General features: G+C 43.0%; 1 protein-coding gene across 1 annotated transcript in view; it reads left to right on the forward strand.

Annotated features, from left to right (window-relative positions):
• Positions 1-10,543: 10,543 nt before the first annotated feature.
• Positions 10,544-21,735, forward strand: part of LOC127656993 (coiled-coil domain-containing protein 102A) — a 117,976-nt gene continuing 106,784 nt past the window's right edge. Inside the window, exon 1 of the mRNA XM_052145608.1 lies at positions 10,544-10,676. The gene's annotated coding sequence lies outside the window, so the exon portion shown is untranslated. The remainder of the gene's footprint in view (positions 10,677-21,735) is intronic.

A 21,735-nucleotide genomic window follows, 5' to 3' on the forward strand; every position in this document is an offset into this window, starting at 1 on the left:
CCCTGGCAGCGGGGATTCGATTACCTCCTCCCCTCGCGGACAGCAGTCTTCCCTCGACCCCTCCGTCCCTGGCAGCGGCTCCATCGCTCCAGGCAGTCGGGGAGTCCAGTCACCACTCACCTCGCAGACAGTGGCCATTCCCCATGATCGGGCTACTCTGTCCTCCGGTGGATGGCAGAGGCACTCCCCTGGGTGGGTGGCAGTGTCGAGGACTCTACAATGGGCATCCCTCTTCCCTCACAGATTTTAGCACAAATGTAAAGGTGTTATAAGGGAAAGGAGGAGGCGAGAACAATAAAAATAAAGTTTTATGATAAACTTAAACAAAAACACACAAACATAAACACACACAGGGCAGCTGCCTGTAGTTCTCTCTCTCTCTCAAACTGCCATCTCCGGTCACCTTTATTCCTCGCTGGCCTCAACAGGCTGATTTTGGTCTGGGCGTTCACCATTCCGGCCTGACCCTGCCCTCATCCGTGCTACATTGACATTTTGACAAATAAGAAAATATAGATTGTGTGTCAAAAACAAGATTATATGGACCATTTCTAACATTAGTGCATCAATGAAACTCGAACATCCCCCAGAACCAAACAAACAGAAAAAAGACAAATGTGTGCATTAACCCCGCACACGACAGCGCCAACTGTTGTCCATCCCTCCAAACTCAGACAGTCCATGCACGCCTACGAAAGCCCCTGTGACAACCTTGCTGTCGGAATGCTCAAGTCCGGTGTTTCAATACAAATTATGTGCGACAGATTTACACAGCAAAAGATAATCTATAAAACAAACTCTAGCCAATAGGTGGAGCAAACACAAAGAGCATGTAGATTAATTTATAAATCTGTCCCGAAGGTGTATTTCTCTACAAAATATACTCCAGCCAATAGGCCGAACCAGCACAAAAAAAGCACGCACATTCCCCAAACAGTCAAGCGAATGTACAGTGAGCCGGTCCACAAGGCTACTACATGAGTGCAAGCAAATTACTTACTCCAATGACTTTGCAAGAAATACTCAGCAAACAAACTCCAGCCAATAGGCTGAATATGCATGTGGAACTTTCCAGTAAGGAAGGGACAGGAAACGGCGTCAAAGGTAAAGTTTTTCCTTTTAATATGAATTAACAATTATAACAAATGACATCACACGTTTCTTGCTCGTGGTGTCAGGTTCTCTCTCTCGAGGCTCTCTTGCTGCTGCTATTTATGCCGCTTTCCTCATGCTACTTCAATTAGACACAGGTGTTAGACATAAATTAGCTCAGGTGTAAGCGCCCTTACCGCTTTTCTCTCCCGGACGGGCGCTTGACCACGCCCCCGCTGCCACATACCCCCACTGCCCGACACAGGCCGGGGCGTCATCCGGCCTGCCTACCACCCCCCAATTTCTGGAGAGGAAGTCAGCCGCAGCCATCTGCACCCCCGGTCTGTGGACCACCTTGAACTTAAAAGGCTGGAGGGCCAGATACCAACGGGTGATCCGGGCGTTAGTATCTTTCATGCGGTGGAGCCACTGCAGTGGGGCATGATCCGAGCAGAGGGTGAAGGCCCGCCCCAGCAGGTAGTATCGGAGGGTGAGGACCGCCCACTTGATGGCCAGACACTCCTTCTCTACGGTGCTGTACTTAGTCTCCTTCAAGGAGAGCTTTCCGGCTAATGTACAGCACCGGGCGCGCTCCTCTCCCTCCACCACCCGCAAGAGTACGGCCCCCAGCCCTCTGTCTGAAGCGTCCGTCTGAAAAACAAAAGGGAGAGAGAAGTCAGGTGCATGCAAAAGTGGCCCCCCACAAAGTGCAGCTTTAATCTGTGTAAACGCCTGTTGGCACTGCTCCGACCATTGGACCAGATCTGGAGCCCCCTTTTTAGTGAGGTCAGTCAGCGGGCTGGTGACATCCGAATAATTAGGCACAAATCTTCTGTAATAGCCAGCCAGCCCCAGGAACTGCCTCACCCCCTTTTTGGTCTTGGGTCTAGGGCAAGTCGCAATCGCCGCGGTCTTGTCAATTTGGGGACGCACCTGGCCATGACCCAAGTGGAACCCCAGATACCGTACCTCCACACGCCCAACCGTGCACTTTTTCAGGTTTGCCGTGAGCCCCGCCCGCCGCAGCGATCTCAATACACTATATTGGGCCCTCAGATGTTGCCGCTGCCAATCATTGCTATAAATGATGATATCGTCTAGGTAGGCAGCGGCGTAAGCAGTGTGCGGTCTGAGGATCCTATCCATGAGACGCTGAAACGTGGCTGGTGCCCCGAACAAACCGAAAGGAAGTGTAACGAATTGGTGAAATCCAAACGGCGTGGTGAAGGCCATTTTTTCACGGGATATTGATGTCAAGGGGATCTGCCAATAACCCTTCGTTAGATCCAAGGTCGAATAAAACCGAGCAGTACCTAACCGATCGAGCAGTTCATCAACACGGGGCATTGGGTACGCGTCAAATTTAGACACCGCGTTGACTTTTCTATAATCCACACAGAAACGTACAGACCCGTCGCTCTTGGGAACAAGGACGACCGGGCTGGACCAATCGCTGTGGGATTCTTCTATTACTCCCATCTCAAGCATCGTCCAATTCTTTCCGAACTACTTTCTTTTTATGTTCGGGCAAGCGATAGGGGCGGCAATGTACCACCACACCCGGCTCGGTCTTGATGTGGTGTTGTATGTTTGTGCGGCCCGGTAGAGGAGAAAACACGTCTGCAAACTCCTTTTGTAGTTCGGAAACCTCTGCGAGTTGGCGCGGCGAGAGGTGGTCTCCACAAGGAACCGGGGTGTTAGGCTTGCAGGCTTTGTTTACCTCCGGTCCGAGCTCCACCCTCTCCGGAACTACAGTTGCCAACATCACAGAGGCCGCCTCTTCTCTCCACAATTTCAGGAGGTTGAGGTGATATATTTGATGCGCGCCCCCTCTATCGGTACGTTTAACCTCATAATCGAGATCCCCTACTCGTCGTGTGACCTCAAAGGGTCCTTGCCACTTGGCGAGTAATTTCGAGCTCGATGTTGGGAGTAATACAAGGACTTTATCTCCCGGTGCAAATTCCCGTAGCTGAGCACCCCTGTCATACAGCCAGCGTTGGCGTTCTTGAGCCTGGAGCAAATTCTCCTGTGTTAATTGCCCCAGTGTGTGGAGCTTTGCTCGAAGATCAAGAAAGTATTGAATTTCATTTTTACTACTAGAAGGTCCCTCCTCCCAAGCTTCATGGATGACGTCGAGGACCCCGCGTGGGCATCGCCCGTACAGCAGCTCAAATGGGGAAAACCCTGTGGATGCTTGCGGGACCTCTCATACTGCGAATAACAGGGGGTCCAGCCACTTATCCCAGTTCGTAGCGTCTTCGTGTACGAATTTACGAATCATATTTTTGAGCGTTTTATTAAATCGTTCCACCAGTCCATCTGTCTGATGATGGTACACGCTAGTGCGAATCGACTTAATGCCCAAGAGTTCATAAAGTTCGCGAAGTGTTCGTGATATAAAAGTAGTACCTTGGTCGGTGAGGATTTCTTTCGGAACCCCCACCCGGGAGATTATCTTGAAGCGTGCCCCGGCAACACTACGTGCTGAGATGTTGCTCAAAGGCACTGCTTCCGGATATCGCGTTGCGTAATCTACCAGGACTAACACAAAGCGATGTCCGCGTGCCGTCCGTTCTAATGGCCCAACGAGGTCCATTCCAATTCTCTCGAAGGGAACCTCGATCAATGGAAGGGGGCACAAAGGCGCTTTTGGGGTGGCCGGTGGGTTTACCAGCTGACATTCGCGGCACGCCGCACACCACCTGCGGACATCGCCGGCAATGCCCGGCCAATAGAAACGGGCTATTAGACGGAGAAGTGTCTTCCTTTCCCCTAGGTGACTGGCCATAGGATTATAGTGAGCCGCCTGGAAAACCATTTCCCAGTGGCTCCGAGGAATCAACAATTGTGTCACCTCCTCCTTTGTTTGAGCGTCCTGTGTCACTCTGTACAACCGATCTTTAATAACCGAAAAATATGGATATGAAACGGCAACGCCCGGCCGGAGTTGTTGACCATCGATTATTCTCACTTGGTCAAAAGCGTGCTTAAGGGATTCATTCCGCGACTGCTCCAAGGGGAAGTCCCCCTCCGGGAATTCCCTGAGAGGAGGGGCGACAGCCTCGCCCCTTCCCTCGTCATTCGGCCGAAGAAGAGATGTGTGATGTGTGATGCTTTGGCGACGGCCCCGGCTCCCTCGCCAAAGCGTCACACATCACACATCTCTTCACTTTCATGCAGGACCCATCCGCACAAACTCCCTCTAATAAATTTCTAAAATTCGGCCAATCAGTACCCAAGATTAGTGGATGGGTGAGGCGGGAACTAACCGCTGCCTCCACACTATGTTTGTCTTCCCGGAATTTGATCACCAAAGTCACCACGGGATACTTGTGAACATCCCCATGCACACACCTCACCCTCACCCGTTTAGCTGAGCCCAAAGCCCCGGGTTGAACCAAGCGTTGGTGGATGGTGGTCTGGTTACAGCCTGTATCCAACAATGCTTGGTATGTACCGCCCTGGATCCTTACCGGAATCTGGTACACTCCAGCCCGATCGGGGGCAGCCTGCGGGACATCGGAGACCCACACCACCGTCCCCACCTCCATCAGCGGACACTGATCCCGGAAGTGGTCCGGGTCTCTGCACCTCCAGCAGGCCGGCCCAGGCGCCACGGCCGCTCCCGTGCTGGCGGGCGCCCCCACCTGAGGAGGAGAGCGGCTGAAGGACGGAGAAGGGGTAGGCGGGTTCTCCCACAGCCGGGAAGTTGATCTCGGGAATCCTCCACACCTGCGTGGGGCAGGAACGGGCCCTGGGGAGAGAGCAGAGCGAGAGGGCACAGGGGAGGGGGAAAAAACAGGGGAAGACACAGGGGAAGGGGAGAGAGAGAGAGAGCTCATCCGCTCTCGGAATCGCCGCCACGTGGTCCTCCGCAAGAGGAACGGCCTCCTCCAGCGACGTCGGGCGGTGGCACTGGACCCACTCCGCCGTTCTCCTGGGCAAGCGCTGAACAAATTGCTCCAGTACCTCCTGATCGACAAGTCCCTCGACGTCGTGGTCCCCCGCAAGCAGCCACCTCCGACAGGCATCACGGAGCCGCTGGGCGAACGCAAACGGGCGGTCGGACTTATCCAGTTTCATAGCCAGGAAGAGCTGGCGATTTTCTTCCGGGCTCCGACCAACCCATTGCAGGATGGCTTTCCTCAGGTCTGCATAGGCCAGGAGGCTTGTTGCCGGCAGTTGTTGCGCCGCGAGTTGTGCTTCCCCGGACAAGAGAGGGACTAGGCGGGCTGCCCACTGGTCTTGCGGCCAACCCCAAATTTCCGCCGTACGTTCGAACAAATCAAGGAACGCCTCTGGATCATCTGCCGGCCCCATCTTCTGTAACGCGGGCGGGGGCAGTGTGGCGCGGGTGTCCGGGGTCGCGGCTGCGGCTGGAGCGGCCCCCTGGCTGAGGAGGCTCCGGATGGCGAGCCGGTCCTCTGCTTGAGCCCGCATGATCTCGAAGAACCGACGATCCTGGTCCTGCCGGAGCTCAAGCAGGGTTTGTTGGTGGCTCTGATGGAGTGTGGCACGGGACTGGAGGACTTCCGCTAGCTGGGAGGACTCTGTGGGGTGACTCTTCTCCATAGCTTGGAAAAAATTCCTTTTTCCTATTATTCCCGGGTTCCGGCACCAATGTGGAACTTTCCAGTAAGGAAGGGACAGGAAATGGCGTCAAAGGTAAAGTTTTTCCTTTTAATATGAATTAACAATTATAACAAATGACATCACACGTTTCTTGCTCGTGGTGTCAGGTTCTCTCTCTCGAGGCTCTCTTGCTGCTGCTATTTATGCCGCTCTCCTCATGCTACTACAATTAGACACAGGTGTTAGACATAATTTAGCTCAGGTGTAAGCGCCCTTACCGCTTTTCTGTCCCGGACGGGCGTTTGACCATGCCCCTGCTGCCACAATGCACAAAGAGCATGTCGATTCATCCATAAAACTGTCCTGAAGGTGTGTTACTCTACAAAATAAACTGCAGATGCTAGGTGGAACCAGCACAAAAAAAGCATGCAGGCTCCTCAAATAGTCAATGGTCCACTCTGCAACAACATGAGTACAACCAGATGACTCACTCACTCCATTGACTTTATGTGGGCATGTGAATGTTTTACGGCCATCCTTGGCATCTATTCTCAATTTGACCGGGAATATCAGTGCAAAAGCGACCTTCCATTGATGTATAAGTTTATTGCATTCCTTGAAGCGATCACTTGTCTAGTTTGCAAAGTCTGGGAATAAGAAAATGGTGTGGTTCTTCCAAGAAAGCCTTCCTTTACTCCTCGCCTTGCTTAACACAATATCTTTATTAGCTGATCTCAGAAATTTGGCCAGAATTGATCAGAACCTTTTGAGCTTGCTCGATTTAAAACTTATGTTCTGCTATGCCAAGCAGATTCGGAAAGAGCCCATGCAGGAATTTCAACATATCCTGTCCCTCTACTCCCTCGGGGACTCCTACGATATGGATGTTATTCCGCCGGCTAGGGTTTTCCATGTCCTCCAACTTCTCCTAGACATGCTCCAAATCCACCTTGGTTGCTAGCGGATCAGCAGATATTTCCCTCTAAATTCCCTCTCCGATGACTCCAGTTAAACGATCCATTTCTCGACATCCCCCACTCTTGTAACCACATCTGTGCACTTCGCCTTCATGGCGGTGATTGATCGTCGTATTGCAGAAAGATCCTACAAGTCAGCAATGACCTTCGTCAGCATTGCTGACATGTTCTGCATCTCCCGCTGCATTTCCCACACCTCTCCGACCAAATCGACTCCCATGCCCGCGGCTTGCTTGGGGACATTAGCTTGAGCACTGTAATGTCTGTCAGAGGGTTTGAAGTCTGAAGGTTGAAAACAGAAGGCAAGAAGGAAAACCAGAGTCAAATGTAGTGGTAGTCCCACAAGTCTTTACAGCTGGTTCACACAAGCACACTCTTCACATACATGTAAAAGAGCGAGTATGAACAGGAAAAAGAAAGCACTATGATAAACGTTACAAATCAAAGTGGAAATGAACACATTAGTATACTGTAACAGCAGTCAGCGGTGGAGCGGCCATCTCTCTCTACTTGTGCGTGTGTGCTCTCATAAGAACAGTGTGCATACATACAATAACGTATACCATAGAAGTCATCTTAAAGGCACATCAACATTCATGTCATGAACATTATTTAATATTAGGTGGCCATTACAGCACGTAAGTGTCTTTTAATGATTCCAGAGCACAAGAATTTTCAATTCTTTGACATATTGTCCTCCTAGAACAGTTATGGAACAGAGTGTATCGAATCTCACCGGTTTATGTCATAAAAAGTATTAAAACTAGCAAAGTAAGCAGAGCTAGCCATTCACACGTCCGATTCTCACATGGCTTCATGTGACTCAGTCGAGAAACTGTCTCTTAATAATGCATTACTCATCTCATAATAAGTATATCATAATAATGAGAAACATTCTCATGACTTTCAAACTCCTTTTTTTTTTAGAACTGTAGTGGAAACCAGCTTTCATAGACATTCAACAGCAAACATTTTCTAAAAAAGTATGACTAAACATGCTCATAATCTTTTGATAGCATTTAAAAGTGTTTTCATTTGTGGTGGCTTATCACAATGGTAATATGATAATATGATATAAATGCTTTGTTTAAAAACAACAACAACTGTTTCATACAGTAAAAATAAGTACTTACATTTTCTATAAAAAGACCATTGTGTCCAAAGTGGCTCTTGTCTCAATCACTATTCCCAAAAATATGGTACTCGAGTAGGTGCACTTCATCACATATGTACACATAAATGTGTATTAATCGTAGCTTGCTTTGAAAAATAATAATTACTGGTATGCAGATTTTAGTAATAGCTTAAATTGTAACTGGTTTTGTTCATGGTATATTAATACATCACGTATTGTCCTGTTTGTAAAGTTTATTTCTTAATGTTTAAATTAACTGCCAACAGGAATCAGCATCAGGGTTCCCACTCTATTTAGCTTATGAATTTCTGTGACTTTTCTATGACTTGAAAGCTGTTTATATAGTCTATTTTAACCATAGACTATAAAGATGGATAGTGCTTCACTTCTTCCGAAAATCGGATGCTGATGACATCATTTGGATTCAGAGTCTGTGCAGGTGTTCACTCACAATTCAAACACTTCTTAAAAATAGTAGACACCCAATATAGTGTATTGTATAGTTTTAGGGGGTGGCAGCGATTTTGGACACCACTGGAAATGGAAGGTGCAGTAAATGTACCTAAATGATTACCAGTGGTAGATGTAGTGGGTTACCAACTGTCCATACATTTTGGACAGGTCACTCACTGTGGCTGTGAAAATGTTTGGTACACCACAGTCAGAAATCCAGTCCATCAGGGAGTTTTTAAGAGCTCTCAACTCCTCTGAAGTGCTGCACCTGACCACCTAAATCCATAAAACAAACATGTAGGCTTGAAGAATTATGATCTATGACAGTAAATGAAAATACTGGAGTGGAATAAAATTGCCCAGTGTGTCATGTAAAACGTATTTAGTTACCATTGTCAGTTTTTCTTTAAGGTCTTTATCCAGACTATTATTTAAATTAAATATGGGGAGGTTTGGTTTCTGGCCACACATCATCATGAAAATGTCTTTGTTTATCCATCAGATGCCTGGTCCATTGTGAATAATGGACCATGCCATCAGTTTCCCTGTTGTGTAAAATACATTTTCAGCTAGAGCCTTCTTATTATAGCTGAAGAGCAACTGTTCAGGTTTGCCCTAAACAAATTCCCTAGGTGCTTTGGAGCTCAATCACCTAAGTCTAGAAAAGGAAGATAATTAAACATTATGCAGCATAGTGTAAATTCATATTTAAAAAAAAAAAGAAAAGATCTGAAAACATACTAAGCAAAGTTGGATTTGGATTTACATTGACAAGATCCACAACAAACTAGGAAATACTTGGTAAAAATACTAAAATCCCACTCTGACCTTAACTATATTCTAATTGGCCTGTTGTGAAAAAGAAATAATTGGCAGTCAATCAGTAAAGCTATAAAGGTGAGCAATAATCCTACATAACTCTAAAAACAATTACTAGTGACTTCAACTACAAATGCACACTTGAAAAAATTTAATGAATCTGATTGAGCATGCATTTCACTTGCTGAAGACAAAACTGAAGGGAAAATGCCCCAAGAACAAGCAAGAACTGAAGACAGTTGCAGTAGAGGCCTGGCAGAGCATCACCAGGGATGAAAGCATCTGGTGATGTCTATGCATTCCAGACTTCAGGCTGTAATTGACTGCAAAGGATTTGCAACCAAGTATTAAAAATTGAAAGTTTGATTTATGATTGTTAATCTGTCTCATTACTTTTGGTCCCTTAAAAAGTGGGAGGCACATATACAAACTGTTGTAATTCCTACACTGTTCACCTGATTTGGATGTAAATATACTCAAATTAAAGCTGAAAGTCTGCAGATAAAGCACATCTTGTTCGTTTCATTTCAAATCCATTGTGGTGGTGTATAGAGCCAAAAAGATTAGAATTGTGTCGATGTCCCAATATTTATGGACCTGACTGTACATAAAAAGGAATATGACATTTAATGTGTTGCCATGGCAACACTCTTTAAGATATCAAGAATCCCTTTTAAATTTATATTTGGTACCTGTAACATGTCCCTCTAGGAGGAGTATTTCAAATTCCAGAGCTAGCTTTTTTCAAACAATCCAAAATGGCTGACTTCTGTTGGGCGGAGCTTATGACTGTCAGCGCAAAAGTTGTCCGGCTTGACGAGATCTATATATGTACAAGGTTTGGCGACTGTAGCTCAAAAAGGATGTGCTGCAATGCCCCCCAAACATGGACATCCTCTAGGTGGCGCTACAGAGCCCCCACTACATGCCCATATATGAAATTTTGCCTGCCCTAATGGAAACGACTCTGATGCGTGTGCAAAATGTAATGAGTTATTATCATTATCATTTCATAAATAATCCTTAGAAGAACAATAGGGCCTCCGCACTTTCAGTGCTTGGACCCTAATAATAATCCTTAGGAGAACATTAGGGCCTCTGCACTTTCAGTGCTTGGGCCCTAATAATCTTTAGAAAAATCAGTATGCCCCTGAAATTTCATTGCTTGGGCCCTAATAATAATCCTTAGTAGAACATTAGGGCCTCTTCACTTTCAGTGCTTGGGCCCTAATAATCCTAAAAAGAACAATAGGGTCTTCACACTTTCAGTGCTTGGGCCTAATAATATTTATAAAAACAACAGGTCCTCCACACTTTAAGTGTTTGGACCCTAATAATCCTTAGAAAAACATTAGGGTCTCCTCACTTTAAGTGCTTTGGCCCTTAATAGCATTTGGGAAGCTGTATCTTTTAGGCTCGACATTTGGTGACGGTTGACGGGGAAGGCACCGCCTTCGCTCTGTTAATTCCTCCCCTTTCATCCTCCAGTCACACTGATTTCCCTACTGTGGGAAAAGTCCTCCTGGAACATCCGCGGTGGAGTGAACTCGCCTTTTGCAGCGGAAAATTAGGCATCTGTGACACGCGCCCGAGGAATTTCTTGCATGTTCTCACATATTGTTCAGGTAAGTGTACGCGATAATATGTCTGGGCGTGAGCATCGATGTGTTATTTTGAATGAGGTGAACAGCGTTGTCGAGTGTCATTCAACACGACAGAAATGTGCACGCAGACGTCGTTGTGGAAACGATGAACTTCCCGAATAAATATGCCGTTTACCCGTAAATTGCTACACTGTTTACCCTACAACCGACGTGTTGCTGTTATAAACAATGTCTTCTTACATCGAGTCACGTCGTTGGAAACGTAGTTGTTATTAAGAGCTACTTGAATAAGAAATGTTAGGACAGTGAAAAGGTAAAGTCTATGGAGGTTTCATTGTTGTTATCCTCTTTATTACTGTTATTATATTTGTTTTTATTTTATAGCATAACATTGTTTTTATGCTCATGAAGTAAATAAGGCAGCAGTGCACAGAAACACGATTAACTTTACAGATCAAATTTCACTTTAATTTCAATCCGGAGTCATTCATTCATATTTTATGACACTTTTAAAGATGTTGCAGACTTAAATTTAACCCAAGAACCCCAAGCAGTCTGTTTAAATGTAGACTTTATATGGGCTGTGGTTGTAGCAATATATGCTTTACTGAAAAATTACATAATTTATTTAGTTTTGAAGCAAAAGAGGCCTTTAGTACTACGCATTCTCTCACTCTCTATCTACTGTATATCTTTGTATCATTTTGCTCGACTAACTGCATGGCTAATGACAGTAGAGAAACAGGGCTTTTAAGAACATGACATCTGTTTTCCTTCAGGCTGGGCTGTGCTCTTTAATGCCAGTTGTAAAACAGGTAAAAAAAAGGGGCTCCCTCCACACCAAAATAGTGTTAATTGGAGGTCACACAAGTTCCATAAAACCATAGTGAAGCTCACTTTTTCCACACTCACAATAGCAAATCCATGACCACCGAGAAATATACTTTGATGATAAATCCCTTAATAGCTGCCAGAGGATGCTATCCTTCTGATTTATATTTATCCAGGAATATTGTTTTGCTTTCTGAAATAACATCATACACTGAATTTTTTTAAAATATTTTGTAAGGAGAGAATTGGAAAAATAAGGTGGGCCTGTTTATTGTAAGTTTGGGATCAAAGTTTCACATATTTCACTTTCTCTTGTGTCTGTCTGCATATTTTGTTTCTTCAACAAATGTTTTTTTAAAGGAATGTTCTAAATCCCACATCTGGAACACTCTGGTTGTCCACAGATGTAGCGATTGCTTCCTCCTCCTCTCTCTGAGTTGCTCCTTTGCATCACTTCATGAAAAAGAGAAACAGCCAAGGCCACACTGAGCCTGGCTCTGTGGGTGCCCTAACCACTACCATCCAAGCTGCAAAGACCAATGATCAGCTCTGCTGTCAGAACCAGATTGAGTTTGAATATAGCTTGTCAGTTCCAAGGACTTTTGAATTGTTCAAAGAAAGTCCATGAGTCTTAAAAGGGTCATGACATGAGAAACCAAATTTGCCTTGATCTTTTGGTATATAAGAGGTCTTTGTATCATTAAAACGTCCTGCAAGTTTAATATTTTAAGACGTCCTCCCCATTCTAAACGAATCATTTATTTAATCAATCTCAAAATACAGCTCGTTCTGGATTCATGGTTAGAAGTGACGTGACGGTTAGAAGTGACGTACCAGCGTTTGCATATGACCGCCTCCAGCACAAGATAACTACGCTTTAAGCGCAAGACAACTACGCTCATTTCGTATCGCCGTGCGCCTCACAAGTGTTCAGTCGATGGACAGCGAGCTCTGACAGAGACTACTTGTGCACAGGAAAATTACGATGGCTGTGGTCAAACAAAACCTCTGAATAAGCTGCCGAAAGATCCAGACGTCAGGGAAAAATGGATGCAGTTTATTTTTTGCGGACGTCCCAGTCACGGCAGTGTTCACTTAAGCGTTTGTTCTGTACATTTTAAGGATGACTGTTTTGAGAACAAATCTCAATATGATGCTGGCTTTGCCAGAAAACTGTTGCTCAAAGATAAGTCCGTGCCGACTATTCTGGGAACAACGACGACGCTAAACTGTAAGTAATCTATTTTAAACTTTAAACTACTTTTTAAAGCGCAATTTCATTCATTATGAATAATCACAGTGTTTTTACTTAGTTTACTTGCATATTGTTCTGGCTGGGAGCGTCAATAATTGATACATAGGCACTGACGTTAGCCAATCATAACAGTGGGCGTTAACACTGAAGTCTTAAATGGAAAACGCCCCCAAAACAGACTGTTTGAATCAGAGGATGAGAAACAGGGTGGGAAAAGGTCATAAATCACTAGATTTTAAAAGTTTTTCTTAAAAAAAAATATATTAATACTATAATTGCACCTAAGGGAACATAATAATACAATAAAAAAAACCCATGTCATGACCCCTTTAAGATCCAAATGGCACAGAAAACTGGAGAACAGAATTGACAACAGAGAACAGCATGGAGATAGCATTTGTTTGGTACACTAAATCTGCACATCATTTTGTGATTTTGGTCTAGCAGGATCTTTGTAACTGTAATATTACTATATTCAGGTGTTAGTGGACTTTGCATCATCTTGAGTTAACTACAAATCTTGTTTTGGTCTGAAGGTAAGACCTGCTAGACTCCCCTCCCCATCTCTTGTCAACCTGGCAGTGGTCAGCACATGGTGGACTGCTTTGTGAAATACCTCTGTAAGCCACCGAACCTCCCTCCTTCTCAAGGAATTCTCTTTACTGATGGTAGCACACCAAGCACTGAGGCAGCTAGCCAGACAGATGGAAGGGGACAAAGCAATATTGCTCCTTCTTCGTTGCTTTTCATTGAAAAGAGAGCTATCCGTGTGAGTGGTTGCTATGGCGACCTCACATTTTCAGACAACTCAACCCATCTGCTTGCTGACTGCACACAGACAGAGAAGGCGAGAGAATGAGAGTGGTTGTGATTTCATATTGGGTTTTGTGTATGTGCTCCTATGTTTGTTTTTTGATCATAAAGCTTTTCTTTGTCTACGCTCACCTTCAAAACCCACACCCTTTCCCCACATTTGTCTGTTTTGATGGAATGCGATGCCAAAATGCGTAGATTAGTTAGATTGTTTTGTTCTACATTCTGTTTTTTTTGTGAGTGTTAAAGGTATAGTTTATCCAAAAATGAAAATGTTGTCATCCTTTACTCACCTGTTCTACATGTAACCATTCTGTTCCAAGCCCCTTGATGGAGATGTTAGCAAGTATGTTAATCAGTCACCATTCAGTTTGCATTTTTTTTTTTCATACTATGAAAGTAAATGGTGAATGGTCATTCTATCTAAAATCTCCTTTTGTGTTCCATGGAAGACAGAAAGTCATACTGGACAATATGAGGGTGAGTAAATGACAGAATTTTCCTTTTTGGGTGAACTATTCCTTTTGAGCTCTGCACCTTTCACAGAAAAACACTATTTTATGTTGCAACATTATCTAATAGTTTACTTGCAGTTGTCACCTGTTAAATGCATTCCAGTGGTCCACACCCATCCCATAAAACCTTATGTACAGTTTGCTCACCTTTAAACCCTCCTCTCTCTTTCAGGTTCCCTTTCTCTACCTTCCACCTTCATGGACTTTAATCAATTGTGATAGATTTGGAACGAGGCTTCTGTCTGAAATATTTCTGTTTCACACAGTTCAGGCATGTGCAGACAGAATTCATTGGCAGCAGGAGATCAGTTCCTCTTGAATGATTGATTAATCATTGAATGTGTAATACAACCTTTCTGATAGCAGATCAGTTGGAAACCAAACTATGGTCGTCGGAGTAGAGCTTATTGTCTTACAGCCTGACAGCCCTCTTGAGGTACCTCTCACCCCTACTGTGATAATTACAGCCAGCTCTGAGGTCTGTGTGACCGCAGAACTTAAGTGTGGCCTCTTAACAAACCTTTGCATCAGATACAATTTCACATTCTCTAGCAGTTTGGTGAAGTCAGGTTGAGGGTCAGGATTTTTCTGTGGAAGCCCCTAATTGGAAGTGGCAGCTTTGGGCTGCTAAGCTCATAATTAGCATTTCTATGATACACTGTGGTTCAGTGTGATTGGTACAAGTGTGCTGGTGAAGCCTCAAAAGTTTGTGAGCGTAAATGGGAGTTTTTTTTATCAATAATACATTTTTTAGGCACTTTTAGGCTTTTTCTAAATATTTTAATTGAATTGAAGCCTTTGATAGCTGCAGAGATAGTAGATCCAAGAATGCATGATTTGCTCTTTTTGTAGGTTTATTGGTCAGAGTTGTAAGTCAGTTTTACTTTGCACTATGTGTTGTTTGTCTTTGGTCTAAAGGCCTATAAATTAATCTTTGGCAGTTTGTTTTCACACCTAACTCATTTCGAGCATTTGGTTCAGAACCTGGTGCTTTTTCCCACATAGTTTGTTTTGTTTATGTATATACAAACACAGCAATCATTCTTGTATCCACACCAAAACAATCAGTCAGATTGCAAACAAACCCTGGAACGATTTGCTTGTGGTGAGAATGCAATCCGACTCAATAGACCAACAAATCAAAAGATATCCCTATAAAAACCATAAACATACCTGATGAATCTTTGGAGAAGAAATTTGTAGGTCAACACTTCACTGTAATTCATCATCAAAATGCATTTATAGTCTTTTGATGACTATATTAGATATAATTGGATATTTAAAATAGGTGCTATTTTATAATTCCCGTGGTAATTTTAGTACGATCGCTTCTCTCGGATAGAGGCAGTAGGTTGGATGGCCTCAGCAACTTTTTGACAGATAAAAAAGAATCTGGTGTGTTTGCGTGTGCGCGAGTGCGCGCCCAGCTCTGTGACAGTAATAACAGTCACTTTTCAATGCAAAAGCAACTAATGACATATACAAATAGCCATGATGCAAATTTTACATTGCATACAGTGCATTCAGAAAGTATTTAGACCCCTTAATTATTTTCACATTTTGTTATGTTGCAGCCTTACGCCCGTTTCACACATACTCCGTGTGCAGTGCCTATGCGGTGCGTATGCGGTACAGAAGCAGCACGCGCTATAGCGCTTTCACATATGCTGCGTTTGCAGTGCGCTACTGATCCGCAGTTTCTGTGTGCCACAAAATAAAAAATGTGTAAGGAATTTTGATTTTAAATCCAAACGTTTACTTTGACATGGTTTAAGACATTGAAACAGTATAAAAATTCATTTTAATCATTGTGATTCTTTGTTTTACATGTAGTTCGAGTTGAAGAAAAGCTATCACGCTATATATGTTGCTAAGAAGGAGAAGAATGAGATGCATTTGTGTTCACTCTGTCTTTTTTTTAGGGTAAAAAAATCATATATGATGGCATTTTGCAACTTTTGGGACTATAATCATACTTTTTTGTTTTTCTTGACCCTGTAATTTAGTAACTGTAGAACACATTAGCTGTAATTATGCATATATGATGAAATTATTACAGTTTCTTGACAATCTATGTCTATTTTAATGTGAACAATGCGCTGCCACTTTAATTCAGTGCGGTGCAGCACAGCAAAAATAGACTCGGTCCGTAAACCATCGCTGCACTGCTGTATACGCACCGCAACTGGAACGGATCGACGGACTGCATCCGCGTGCAGTGTAAAAGCTCTAACCTGTTAACATGGGTACGGAAAAAAATACGGATGGTTAGGCTAAAATGCTTTAAATAAAAAACAAATTCACATTACTCTACACTCCATACCCCATAATGACAAAGCAATAACCAGATTTTTTGATTACTTTGCAAATTTATTAAAAGGAAAAACTGAAATATCACATTGACATAAGTAATCGGACACTTAACTCAGTTGAAGCACCTTTGGCAGAAATTACAGTCTCAAGTCTTTTTAGGTATGATGTGACCAGCTTTGCACGCTGGGATTTGGGGATTTTCTGCCATTCTTCTCTTCAGATCCTTTTCAAGGTCTGTCAGGTTGGATGGGGACCGTCATTGTACAGCCATTTTCAGGTCTCTCCAGAGATGTTCAATTGGGTTCATTTCCGGGCTCTGGCAGGGCCACTCAAGGGCATTCACAATTTTGTCCCTAAGCCACTTTTGCGTTTTCTTGGCTGTGGGCTTAGGGTCATTGTCCTGTTGGAAGGTGAACCGCTCTAGACCAGTTTTTATTTAAGGATATCTCTGTATTTTGCTGCATTTAGCTTTCCTTCAACACTGACCAGTCCCCCAGTCTCTGCCGCTGAAAAACACCACCACAGCATGATGCACCACCACCATGCTTGGGATAGTATTGCGCAGGTAATGAGCGGTGCCTGGTTTCCTCCAGATATGACGCTTGGAATTGAGGCCAAACAGTTCAATCTTTGTTTCACCAGACCAAAGAATCTTGTTTCTCACAGTCTGAGAGTTCTTTAGGTACTTTTTTTTATGTGTCTTGCACTGAGGAGAGGCTTCGTCTGGCCACTCTGCCATAAAGCCCAGATCGGTGAAGTGTTGCAGTTATGGTTGTCCTTCTGCAAGTTTCTCCCATGTCCACACATGATCTTTGGAGCTCAACCGGAGTGACCAACGGGTTCTTAGTCACCTCTCTTACCAAGGCCCTTCTCCACCCATTGCTCAGTTTGGCCGGGGGCCAGCTCTAGGATGAGTCCTGGTTGTTCAAAATTTCTTCCATTTAAGAATTATGGGAGGCCACTGTGCTTTTGGGAACCTTCAATGCAGCCAAAAAAAATGTGTAGCCTTCCCCAGATCTGTGCCTCGACACAATCCTGTCTCTGACCTCTGCAGGCAGTTCATTTGACCTCATGCCTTGGTTATTTTCAGCCATGAGGCCTTATATAGACAGATGTGTGCCTTTTCAAATCACATCCAATCAATTGAATTTGCCACTGGTGGACTCCATTGAAAGTGTAGAAACATCTCAAAGATGATCCAGAGAAATGGGATGCACCTGAGCAAAATTGATAGTTTACTTAGCAAAGGTTCTGATACTTATGTAGATGAGATATTTCAGTTTTTTCTTTTTAATACATTTGCAAAGTTATCAAAAATCTGTTTTTTTGCTTTGTCATTATGGAGTGTAGATTGAGAATTTAAAGCATTTTAGCTGCAACATAACAAAAATGTGAAAAAAAGGGGAGCGCTTTGCAGATCATTGGCATTCTAGCTGTCAGTTTGTCAAGACACTCGGGTGACATTTCACCCCACACTTCCTGTAGCACTTACCATAGATGTGGCTGTCTTGTCGGGCAATTCTCACACACCTTACAGTCTAGCTGATCCCACAAAAGCTCAAAGGGGTTAAGATCCATATCACTCATTTCCAATTATCTGTTGCCCAATGTCTGTGTTTCTTTGCCCACTCTAACATTTTCTTTTTGTTTTTCTGTTTCAAAAGTGGCTTTTTCTTTGCAATTCTTCCCATAAGGCCTGCATCCCTGAGTCTTCTCTTTACTGTTGTACATGAAACTGGTGTTGAGCAGGTCAAATTCAATGAAGCTGTTAGCTGAGGACATGTGGGGCATCTTTTTCTCAAACTAGATACTCTGGTGTACTTATTCTTTTGTTTAGTTGTACATCTGGCCTTCCACATCTCCTTCTGTACTTGTTAGAGCCAGTTGTCCTTTGCTTTGAAGACTGTAGTGTACACCGTTGCATGAAATCTTCAGTTTTTTTTTTCTGCAGTTTCAAGCATTGTATAGTGTTCATTCCTCAAAACAATGATTGACTGTCGAGTTTCTAGAGAGAGCTATTTTTTTTCAGTCTATTGCATACTGTGGCAACTCAAAAACAAACACAAAGACAATGTTAAGCTTCATTTAATGAACCAAATATCTTTCAACTGTGTTTATAATGGCAAGTGATTTTCTAGAACCAAATGAGCAATTTATCATGATTACTCAAGGATAAGGTGTTGGAGTGATGTCTGCGGGAAATGGGGCCCATCTAGATTTGATCAATAATTAGTTTTTCAAATAGTGATTGTGCTGTTTTTTGTTTAGTTTTTTTTTTAACATCGGTAATGTCCTGACTATACTTTGTGAAGAATTGTATGCCACTTTGGTGAATTAAAGTACCAATTTCCTTCCAAAACAGTAAAATATATACGTTATTGCAAAATTTTAGCCACAGTGTAAGCATGACCTAAACAACACTTGACCAAATGTTTACAGGGATATCATTTTAACCAGTATATCAATGCATGTGCTAAATCCCGGATCAGCACAAAACATTCTGACCAATAAGGGGATGGTTGACTTTCATTGACACTATTTTAGTCCATTTTGAAATGTTGCCTTGTGAAAGTGAACCAAACCAAGAGGAAAATGTAACATTGTTACAATTTTAGCCTCTGTTTCAGAACAAATCAAACAAGCTACTGGTCTGAAAATGCCCTTAGTGTATAGGCTGAGGCCAGTCAGTTGTACAACATGATCACATGTGAAATCGGCATGTTGTTTCTGAGAGTTTCAGTATACTTGGATCGGCCACTTTATGTCGACTCGCTTCGAGCGCTTCAGCTCCAGTGTTTACCTTCCCTTGAGCACAACCAGAAGCAAGTTGTGTCAGCAGCATGAGAGACCCAGGTTTGGTTCCCATGTTGAAACCTGAAAGTAATTGCGTTCGCATCAGTGACCAGCATCGGTCGGAGGTTACATTTTTCACTTTAACGGTACATATCTACTCCACTGATGGTAAGGTTTTATGTTTGGGGGTTGTTTTGGTTGATACAGTTTATTGTTACATTCTATTACAAACTGTTAAAACCTTTTACATTCAGTATGAGCTGTGAACAAAACATGGAACATCCACAAGATTAAATAAATGGTTCTATAGTTTAAAAGAGTATCTCAGTTTTCAGTTTCTTTCTTTAGAACCTTGTAAAAAAATGTCTCAAAAGCACAAGAAAAAAAATATTGGTTCTCCATCAAAACACACTGAATACTGTTACTTCAACTGATTATATTATTTGTATTTTTAAGCATTGTAAAAAAAAAAAAAAAATCATTATTAATTAAAATTTTTCTATGCCACGCTATTCATTAAAAATGTTTAACCACAAAGGGAAGTTGCTGGTCCAGCACAAGTGATAGTAAAGCAGTGTAAATAGTGCAGTTGTTGCTTCAGAAATCTATCAAGCATCTCGTATGTAGTATGCAGTGTTCCATCTGTTTGCTCTGCTATTAGATCACACGACCATGTCGTAAAAGCTAAGATGGATTTCAAACCTTTATCATCAGGTGTGCACACTGTCCTAACAAGCGAGTGACCAGCAATAAAGCAAAAGGCAATGAAATGGAGAGCGCACAAGAGTAGGGAATGGCATCGGGGGGGAGATTTAAATGAAAAACATCACCAACATCTCCTGAACCGCTGCCTCATCATTATTTTCTTCTGTGTTTTCCTCGTTGTGTGCAAATCAGTGCAATAATGGGTGCGAGCTCATCTTTCATGTTGTTTGTTGGCTTGTTATCACAAATAAACTCTCCCGTTGCTATGTGCGTGGGTTTGTGAAAGAATTTCGGGATCGTAGTTTCATTCGGGCACAAATGGTCATGTGTTTGATACAGCTGGTCTGCAAACTGGTTTGTGCACTTGAATTTACTATATGCACTTAACACACGTGTTTGTTTATCCATCTGTCTTTTGTGCGCCACTGCTCTGCCGTGGTTTAAACTGAACTCCGAATCGATTCTGATTCTTTTGAGAACTGATTCAGAATTGTTTGAATATGAATCACGATGCATCGCTGAAACAATTTTTTCCCCACGCCTAGAACTTCAGCATTCTAAATTCAGGTTGGCTTTTCAATGGGAAGTAATTTGTTTGAATATTATTTATATATGGAATGGAAGGATAAGGACTGTCAGCTCTGAATTTAATGCATGGAGCTTGGATTAAGATTGGAGATAAGAAACATTACTGTCTCATATTTTTTCACCAGACACCTGGAATAACTGTATATCTGCAGCCTTCTTGGAGAATAAATCATGGACTATTCGAAGGCTTCTGTGAACTAGTACTCTGTTAATGTTAATTGCACTAATATTCCTCTCTCATTACAACTTTGAATTAATGCAATAGTCATTGTTTCTTGTACATCAGTCAGTAAATTCATTCAGATAAGCATTGAACCTATTGTGTTCCAACACAGATCATGTTTTTTCAGCCTGTTAGGCCTTTTTGTTCCTGTTCTTCTGTTGCTTCCCCAGCTGTATCTCTGTACTGTATATTATGGTGATGACCTCAGTGCTAAAGTTAACAGAGCCTGGTTAAGACCACATGAGCTGTTCAGAAGGACATGTGGAAAAATCAGTTGTTTGTGAGAGTTTCATGTGAAAGTTGAAATATGGAGTTTGAAATATCATAGATTTAATTTGTTTGACATACAGTTCATCCCACTTTCATCTGTTTTAAATTCTCAATGAGATCCTGTAAATTTGCCATAGATGAATGTTAATGGGACAAAAAGATCTATACCAAAGCTTGACAAAATAAAATGAACAAAATGTTTTTGAGATTCTCTTTATCTAATATATGTGTGTGTTGTGTATTGAATCTCGATAAAGATCTTTCCAAGAGTTGGAGCCGCAGGAAGGAAGTCTAATAGAATTGGTCAGAGTCAAGAGGATGTTGTCTCAGGAGCCCATGACCCCCCAGTCTCCTTATTTAACTCTTCACCCCAAATTCATAGTGGTTATAAGTCACATTTTAGCCCGGCAGTAGGGGCCAATCCAGCTGGGAATAAATGCACTACATCATTGGATACTCTCTGCCTTCCTGTGGCCAATTAGCTTGCACCCCAGGCCCATAAGCAGTCTGCCAGATGCACCATAGCAGTGGCCTGTGGGTTAGATAGGGAAGGCCTATGTTGTACAGTCTATGAGAGGTCATTAAAGAGGCCCCTCACTTCGTCCAAACAAGCCTAGAGATTTGGGCCTGTGTTCACAAAGATTTTTATCTTACCACTAGGAGTTCTCCAAGGAGATTTCCAAAGCGTTCCTAGCTAGGATGTTTTGCTTAAAATCTATTCACAAAACTGCTTGGAACATGTTTTACAAAGGAAATCTTTAGATAAGAGATTGG

This window comes from Xyrauchen texanus, chromosome 2 (genome assembly GCF_025860055.1).
Source record: "Xyrauchen texanus isolate HMW12.3.18 chromosome 2, RBS_HiC_50CHRs, whole genome shotgun sequence".
NCBI lineage: Eukaryota > Metazoa > Chordata > Actinopteri > Cypriniformes > Catostomidae > Xyrauchen > Xyrauchen texanus.